Here is a 7,915-nt window from a genome sequence, read left to right as displayed (position 1 = left end):
GTTAAAGATCTGGGAAACACTCGTAAAAAATAATGTGCGTGCAACACCGTCTGGTTTATACTTTGTAAGCTGCTTTGCTAAATTAAACCCATTTCCTATATATAAATCATGTATTACAGGTTTAGTTACTGCTGTCATCGTTTCAGGTTTACTATTTTCTAATTGCTTTTTATTATCTTCTATTGCTTCCCATACTCTATCAAGTGCTTGTGAAATCTGAGTTTCTCCTGGCGTACACAATTTTCAAATAACTTATGGGAATTCATCCATGTAATATTCACAGCGACCGTCGATATTTCGGCGGGAGTACACCCTGCCACTTTCAAGGCAAGGCCCAGTTTGTGCATTGAAAATGGCGTGGTGTAATCGCCATTACCTGGCTGAATTCCCGTAAGTTGTTTGAAAAATATCAAGTTCTTGTTTACTGTTAATTGTATCTTCCCCGGAAGTGATTTTCTCATTATTTGTTTCTGTTTTGGCTTTTAGTTCTTGTTCTACGAAAAACTGTAAACGTTTTTCCAAATGTTTTATAGAATCAGTTGTCCCTATTACAGCATTTCTCTGTATGGACGTGATACGCTTATTTGTGTCTGAAATACTACCTCGTACCGATTAGAATCGTGATTCACATTATCTACATAGCCTGTCCACTGTCAGGTTGCTATTCTGTGTTAACTGCATGTTGTATCTCTACTGGCACTGATTTTCGTAATTCATTTACTTTAGAGTTTATTTCCATTATTTTAATGTTTTAATTATTAATTTGTCCATTAAAGTTAGATTCTAAGTTAGCTTTAACCTCTTGTATTTTATGGCTTAGTATGTCATCTATTGATTCAGTAATTTGTTCCTTAATGGATTTAATTAATTCTACTTGTTCCGCTTTCTGTCTTTCCTTATCCTTCTCTGCTTGTTCTTTAATTATACCTTCTAGTACCGATCTCAATTCCTCGTTTTGCATTGCCATCTTCCTTGTGATCGTGATGCACTATTTGTTACCAATCAACAATATTAACATTAAACCATATATTCACAGAACTGTTTCTACTTTTTAAATATTCATGACTCACCCTTCTGCAGACTGTGAGCTACGTGGTGACTGTAGGACAGCCGAAGCCAAAGCAAGTGCTCAGGGTGAAGCCAACGTCTGCTCTCGTGCTGCACGCTGCCGTTGACTGGACAACACACCTTCCCATATTCCCATAACTGCTCGCTGCCCTGCCACTGATAACTCCCGCCAGATCGACGTCGGCCATATGCATTTTCCAGTTGCAACAATTTTGTTAAATTTTGAACTAATTCTGTGCACGCGTTGCTTATGATATGGGTGCAATTTCTGCTGCCACTGTCTTCTGTATACTTAATGTTTCAGATTTGCGACAGTAAATTATATTTTACATTGCTTATGTGTTTACTGTTCTTCTCTTAGACAATTCGTTCAAAAGAAGCTCTTAATTATTTTCGATTTCTTGTTACGTGTGTTACAAAGCTCTTGCCTGGGGCAACTTCTTTGTCTTCTATTCTTTGGAGTCGTAATTCTGATTCAAATCAATTTTCTGCACTTATTAGCTGGTGCATTCTCCGTTCACGTTTAGCAGGGCTGCCATATGGGGTGTATTTTTCCTTCTTTTCCTGCTGTTGTTTATTTTGTAAGATTTGGGGTGGGTCTCATACCAGCACTAGTGGGAAGTGGCGTCCCTGGCCGATATAACAGGGCAATATTTTGCCGTCACCAATACATTGTCAGATGAAAGTAGCATTACCTTTATCCTCTCTTCTCATAGTACTTTTTTTTTGCTAATCCAGATCCTTCCATGCCACCTCCATGTCGATCCAACTGCAGTGAAGATCTCTGGAATGCTTCCGCAAGTTCTCTCTATTGCGATACTAAATAAATAGCCACACTTCTCACTAATAGGGGTATATTTTGCCCAATATTTTCATTATTACTTTTCACAACACAACCAACAATTGCTACAGTAATACCACTCTCTTGAGTCCATTCAAACGTGCGTATATGCATAATCTAAGACCTGAGAAAAAACCAGAAAAACAACTACCAATATTCAATTATTCATTATGCCCTTGCTGGTGCATCGTTTACTCCATGGCTCTCGTGTTTAGGCACTTGCTGCACAATGCCACAAATGACTCCCATACTACCAGTGGTTGTAATACCACTTTCATTGGTCCCCTTATCGCCAGCTCCACCACTGCTCAAATTCACTGCACTCAAGAAAGGAAAACACACAGTTTCGCTTTTGCACTACATTTATCATTATTCGATTTACTCATGTGCATCTCTGGTCGATGGCTTTCCAATGGTGTGTTGAGATGTTTACAAATATCCCAAAACACTACACATTATATGTTCAATATATATGTTGAGCCATATCCTAGTATGGATCCTATGAATGATCTGTAAGCAATTTGCTTTCTGAATTTATAGCATTTCCCCAGTGTTCTAACAATAAACCGAAGTCTACCAACAGCTTTACCCAAAGCTGTGCCTCTGTGATCATTCTGTTTTATATTCCTACAAAGTGTTACATCCAGTTATTTGTATGAGATTACTGATTCCAACTGTGACTCACTGACTTTGTGGACATATGATATTACATGTTGTTTTGTTTTGTGAAGTGCTCAGTTTTAAATTGCTGAACATTTACAGCAATTTGCCAATCTTTACATCACTTTGAAATCTTATAAAGATCTGACTGAATATCTATGCAAAATGTGTGAGGTTCCAATTAATATTGTCCACTATGGCATTAATATACTTCACGAACAACAAGGTTCCAAACATGCTTCCCTCAGGCACATCTGTCATTACTTCTACATCTGGCGATGACTCTCCATGCAAGACAACGTGCTGCGTCCTCCCTACCAAAAAAACATCCTCAGTCCATGCACAGACTTGGCTTTATATCCGTCTGCAACTCTAAAACTTTTTATCAGTAAATATTACTATTACTGTTACTAATTTAACATGGTCGGACAGATTGCGTCACATCTTAACAATCATATATTAAAACAACTACTAAAACTAATATAACAGATAAGAAGCATTACACAATAGAGATGTTATAAGGAATGGTAATAAACAACACTATAGAGCTCTTAAATGTTTCCAGATTGTGACTTCACATGTGATGGCATCATGCTGACAGTCTACAATTCCACTTGATGAGAAAAATTTATTTACAGAATATAGTGCCTGCAGCTTGAGCACATATCCAGTCTAGCTCTGAACGTCCTCAGTGGCAATGTTGACCAACTGGTGGCAGGTGGTTGAACACCTATATCAAGTATTGCAGTAAATGTAGCTTTCACTCTTTTTATATCCATTTTGGTTATCTGTAAAGAGGTTGTTGTCTTCGAAATAACAGAACAGTTGGTTCTTTATTATAGTTTCAGTCACTTTTACTAGTGTAGTAATAGTCATAGAAATTGGTCTGTAGCTGGATGAACTGTTAGGATCACCTTTATTATACACTGGTACTCTCTTCGCCAGTTTGAAAAAGCCTGGAATAGTACCAACCTCGTAGCATTGGTTAATGGCAGCAGCCAAAGGTTTAGCAATATAAGATACAGCGTCCTTCACAGCAGCACACGATATTCCGTGTTTAAAATCTTTTACAATTTTCGCTATGTCTTCTGAAAGCACTTTCATCTACCTGGTCAAGGTGCAACTATTGGTGATGCTTAACTTGCTTGTAATATCAATCTGACACTTCAGCTGCATTATTCCCAACAATATCAATGAAGTATTTGTTAAAATATGAGGGCTGCAAGCGTTAATGGGGCAGTGGGTCTTTTTCTGTGTTTGTTAAGAATTCCCAGGCCATTTTGCATGGGTTGTGAGCTTCAGGAATGAACCTAATATTAAACGTTTTCTTGGCTGCTTCTGCTTCCTTCCTGTAGATTCTTTTAGCTTCCAGATAATAGCAATGAAACATGTCTTTGACCTTGGCATCTGTTGCAGTTTTACCTCAGTCATTTAGAAGCAAAACAACATCGTTTATGTTTTCCACCTTGGGACTTTACCATGCTTGGCTCTGCCTATTTTTCTTCTATTTTGTAGTTTACCTAAGGGATTATTTATGATTAGTGAAGGGAACAGTTGTCAATATTTATTCTGAGGAGCTGGAAAATACATTTAAAAGCACCACATGGTCCCATTCCTACAACTGCAGAGTGCCAATCAGTTCTACTAAGCACATTTTTGTTGATGATTATTTCTTCCTCCATTATAATTATATTACTGAAGGTATAGTCAGAATACCACTTACAGTATTTTTACAGAGCTTCCTCTGTCCCCAGAAAGACGGATTCACTCTGCAGTAGAGTGTGCACTGACATGAAACTTTCTGGTTCAGTCAGTAAAGCACTTCACTGCGAAGAAAAAGGTCACGAGTTCGAGTCTCAGACCGGCGCACAGTTTTAATCCGCTAGAAAGGTTCATATCAGCTATAAGGGTGTTGTTTGTGTTGTTGCCTCAGATGATAATTAGACAAAATGTTCGGCAGCATTTGTAAGCAGTGGGTCCTTGATGTATGGCAATATGAGAACACAAGAAGTAAGTTTAAACAGTTTCATTAACAGAGGCTGATTATAAAACACGCATACTATATGCACCCATCATCACTGTGTCTGATATCGAAAGGCTCCATGGTGAACTAAGAAAAGAGATATACTCGCACCTGAGGCCACACTAGTTAATACGGCGCACTGTGGACCGCAGCCAGTCGCTTACTTGCTCCATCACACTGCAGCCAGATGCACGTGTACTGACCAAGTGAATTGTCAGCATTCCAGATAGGTAGGCTGGCGAGCTCCTGTTACGCACCGTATGGCTGCGTGCAACCTGTAAACCCTTACATCACTCTCCCCAGAGACTAGAGCAACCATAGGTGGCTCAAAACGACCTTCTGAGCGTTATGAATCTATTTAGCCATTTGTGGCATCAGAAGGCAATGCAACATGTATTTCATTTGCAGACACAGTAACGTTCAGTACAGCGAAGCTTGCCTTCAGGATGAAAATTTCATACATGACAAATGCTGTTAGCAAAAGACAAATTAATAAAAGTAATAATCACACAATACTGACAATTAAGTATGCATTAACATTACTGGATGAATCGAAGGACTTACTGGTATTTGCTGCTTCAATGAAGTTTAACTCATTATTGGAAGAAATCAAATTTTCATGGATATCCTTAATTAAATTATTGTCTTCAGAAAAAGTTGATAAGGAATGCTTTCCATATGTTAATATATATGAATCGTTGTAATAAACAGATAACATTCTCATTAATGGTAAACGTCCAATTGTATGAAATATAGTTGGCAATACACTAGGCATATCAAATAGTTCACATGACAAATCACAATGTGTAGCATTCAAGATTAATCCACTATTTTTCAATCTGAGTGTAAAGGTATCTCATGTGTATTACAATTTTACATGTAAATGTGACATCAATCTGGAGTTAAATGAGAAAATTGTACCTTCAGAACAGTGTTTAAGAAATGTATGATAAAGATGCTTTAAAATTCTAGAGAAATAATCTCTTCAGGGATTATTCATAAACAATTCTCTCACAGCTGTACACTTTACTGCCTAAGAATACTGCCGATCCAGTGCAAATTAACTTATGACTATGTTTACACACAAGCAAATTATTTTCATTTAGGGACACAAAATATCTTCAAACCCTGCTGATCAGGAGATAATCATTCAGTATGTACTTTACATGAATAAGTGCCTGTCTCCTTTACATGGGGTAAGTATATATCTTATACATTTCAAAATTATGCTTTGGTCTAGTAATAACAGTTAATTCATCTTCAGTCATTAAAGAGTGTGTCGTGGTTAACTAGTAGTAAGCATATAAATTGCAAGAGTTAACAGGGGAAATCATAGTATATGTTGCATCTAGCTTTTGCTCAATTGATAGTAGGATCTGTAACAATTGTACACTGCTCAAACAAACATTTGAAATGCTGTCTAAGGCTGTTCTTAAGTTAAGGGCACCAATTCTAGCATTTGATAAACTGTCAGTAATCCTTAACAAAAGAGTTTTTAAATCTAAGTGTGCACTCACAGCATTTAGTCTTGGAATAGTTCTTGGATATTTGCGTTCATTTCATTATGAGTTACGCAGAAATGTAAGATAAATTTCTTTAAAATCTGTTCAATGTGGTTAATAATGGTTCTTTGCATTTTCTTTAATACGATAATTTCATTACTTGAATCTATACTGGACTGTTGTTCAAAAGCTAATATTTTGCCTTTAACTTCCAGTAGATCTCAACTAGTTAAAGTACCAAATACAGTATGAAGGATACTCCCTCCAAAATTAAACCAGGCACATTTACACCTAATTAAAGGTTTGAGTGGCAAACGCTTTAAAAAACAGCAAATGTAGAAACTACCTGCATTTTGGCTATGACCCAGTTATTATACTAAGATGTACCCATTTCCAAAATTGTATCATTACCCTTGACAGAACGAATTAGATCAATTTGTTTCTTTACAGAATTGAATTGTTGCTGGATTACACTCAGATTGTACTTGAGAACAAGTTTTTCATTACTTGTTGAAACTACCATATCTGATCGTAGATCAAACAAAACATCTGTACTCTGTGGTACTATTACTACAGCATTAGTAGAATACGCTATAATAGCAAACATTAGAATAAAAATGAACATGGTTAATTAGTTCTAAATACTAGAGTTAACAATGAATATAAAATAAATGAGTTTCTTGTGGTAACCTGTGGAATAAATGGTTTACTTTCACATGTGCACTCGTGCAATACCTACAGTACTAAATTTTCACAACACAGTCACATAAGCACGAGGCTGAAAAAAAAACACAAGCATTGCACTGTCACACACTACATATGTTTACGCAGATTGTAGGGGTGTCTGGAACAGGATCGCTTGGAACGTGGCGATGTCTCGGCCTCGAAGTCTGTACTGCGACCTCGCGATTCTCGCTTCCTGGGTTTGAGAACAGCAGGTCTGCCTCTTGGTCGGTCCTCGTCGTCTTGCGATACTACAGGAAATCTACCCAGAAATGGCTTTACCCAATTGACGTGAACGACAATCAAACGAATAGGCAGTTGGAGCTTAAGCTCCAACTGCGACAACGGGCGACAACACCTCCAATATTAAATATGGTCCTTTCCAAAACTTCTTAAACTCTTCGACTTGACTCTTCTTTAACACCACGTTGCTCAGATACATAAGATCTCCAACTTGATACTGTGACACTGCTGCTTGGCGGTCGTGTTGTCTTGCTTGCTGAAGAAAGGATTGATGATTTCGCTGTTTCACTCCCCTCGATGCTTCCTTTAGCTTGCGTGCTAGATCCCTTATGTGTTCATTGCTCATACCGGCAATCGGTCATACAAAGTCCAAGGGTGAATGCACCCTTCTTCCATAGACGATCTCATATGGACTTAGCCCAGTTGAGCTGTGCATTTTGATATTGTAACAACTTACCAAGTACAGTAAAGAGACATCCCAACTGTCGTGTTTGCTGTTCACATAATGTCTAACCATTTTAATAATTGTCTATGGACTCACTCGACTCTTCCATTTCCTTCAGGGTGTGCTGGTGTAGTCCTTAACTGAGTTATTTACATGAGCTTACAAGTCTGTTTAAGTAATTCACTCTTAAAATTCGTGCCTTGATCAGTAATTATACTTAATGGTGATCCAAACTTAAGAATCCATTCTTTTACAAAAACTTTAGCTGTAGTCTCAGCGCTCTTATCAAGAATTGGTGCCATGACAAGGTATCTAGAGAAATGATCTAACATTGTCAGTATGTATTTGTTTCCATCGTTAGTCTTAGGCAATGGTCCTACGACATCAAGTCCTACTCGTTCAAATGGTTA

This window comes from Schistocerca gregaria, chromosome 6, assembly GCF_023897955.1.
Source record: "Schistocerca gregaria isolate iqSchGreg1 chromosome 6, iqSchGreg1.2, whole genome shotgun sequence".
Classification (NCBI taxonomy): domain Eukaryota; kingdom Metazoa; phylum Arthropoda; class Insecta; order Orthoptera; family Acrididae; genus Schistocerca; species Schistocerca gregaria.
The sequence above is the reverse complement of the archived record's forward strand: the minus strand, read 5'-3'. Positions refer to the sequence as shown.